Source organism: Eubalaena glacialis, chromosome 10 (genome assembly GCF_028564815.1).
Source record: "Eubalaena glacialis isolate mEubGla1 chromosome 10, mEubGla1.1.hap2.+ XY, whole genome shotgun sequence".
Lineage (NCBI taxonomy): Eukaryota > Metazoa > Chordata > Mammalia > Artiodactyla > Balaenidae > Eubalaena > Eubalaena glacialis.
Window position 1 is genome coordinate 105,548,205 of NC_083725.1, and position 2,017 is coordinate 105,550,221.

A 2,017-nucleotide genomic window follows, 5' to 3' on the forward strand; every position below is an offset into this window, starting at 1 on the left:
AATGAGCTTAAGTAGTACTATAATTTCTGAAGTCTATTGATACCAAAAATTACCTGATATTTTGGTGGTCCTGGATTTTGCTACTTTGCTCTGTAGTTTACCAGTATCAAAACAAATGATCAAAGCTTTTTATTTAATATGTTAGAAACTAATTAATTAAAGAAATTTTAAGGACTCACTACTTTGTGACATTCGAATATTTTAAGATTAGCATATTTATGTTACTCCTGATGCAAAACATACAAATATAGACAGAATTAAAATTCCCTTGTGGAAATGTAATTCTTTCTATTGAGATTTATATGGAAACATCTAGAAATGGAACACTGTTTAGCATGAACACAAACTTAATAGATGAAAAAAATTTTAATGTGATAAACAGCATATTACAACTTTGACCACTCTCCTTTACCTGTGTCGCTGAAAAGCAAGCAAAATGGGTACTACAAACGGTAATCCTACAAGGATATAAAGCCAGCTTGTCTTCCTTGTTAACAAAAGTTTCTAGACAAACTGATGTGTGCGTTTATTGAATGCCAACCATGTCCATTTACGCTTCTGGATGCTGGAGAAACTACAATGAACAAAGCAGACAAAAAATTCTTAACCCCAGTTGAGCTTACACTTGAACAGAATGTGGGGCGGGGGAGGGACCTGGGGAGGGAGCAAATGAGGGACAGGTAATAAACAAAAGGAATAATAATGTGGTGTAAGTGCTATATGCTGTGGGGAAAAATGAAGCAGGGTAAGTAGGATGGGGAATCAATGTTTGTTGGGGTAGGGGTGGGAGGCTTGTGACGTTAAATAAGGTACTCATGGCAGACCCAGAGAGAGGTGGCATTGGAACCATCTCGAGCAAGACTTTTACCTCCCTGGGGGAAGAGCATTTCAGGCATACTAGCCTATGCAAAGAGCCCAAGGAGAGAGCATACCTGGTATGTTCCAAGAATAGCTAGGAGTACATACATATTGAAGCACATACTAGGTGAGCTATTTCTGGAAGATTTCAGAGATCTTGCTTTAGTTTAGTTATGATTTTCTAGTATTAAATCACCTTTACATTCTTGACCTTATTTCACTATCATTATTTACTGTGGAATTCAGTTTGCTGGTATTTTAGTTAGAATTTCTGCATCTATATTTAAGAAATGGGCTTACAGTCTTTCTCATACTTGTCTGGTTTTCATATCAAGATTATAACTTCATTAAATGAGCTGGGGAGTGCTACCTATTTTATTTACTGTGCTCTAGAAGAATCTGTAAAAGATTGGGACAGACTTTTCTTTGAAAGCTTATAAAACAATCTGGTCCTAGTATTTATTTGTGGCAAGATTTTTAACTATTATATTGCTTTAAAAATAATAAGACTACTCAGGGTTTCTATTTTTTCTCGAGTCAATTTTGAAAAAAAAGTTTTGTTCTAAGCATATACTCATTTTCCCCCCAAATTTATTAGCATAAAGTAACTTGAGGAACTTTCTTATTTTTTAAACCTCTGCTAGATATATACCTATTTCCTTTCCCAGTATTGTTTCTGTCTTCTCACTTTCTTCTCCTTGACCATTTTGCCAGAAGTTTGTCTATTTTATTAGTTTTTAAAGAACCAACTTTTGGCTTTGTTGATCCTCTCTGCCTTTTTCTTTTCATGCTCTCCTTCTTTCTGGAGGTTTATTCTGTTATTTTTCTTTCATAAATTGGACATTTAATTCATTCATGTTCAATGTTTTTTTTACTCTGAAATAAACATCTAAGGCTCTAAGTTTATCTTTTACTACATCCCACAATTTGTGTGTTTGTGTGTGTGCACAAATATGTATGTACACAAATGTATTCTCAGTGCTAATATTAAAAAATTTAAATTATGATTTCTATGAGCTATGAATTTTTTGTTTTTAAAAGCACAAATTTAAGTTTTTGTAAATGTATTTCCTTTAAAAAACTTATATTCGTGTCACCATTAATAAGACAATTTTATATTACGTGCATTCTGATATGATGGACTGAAGATACAACATCA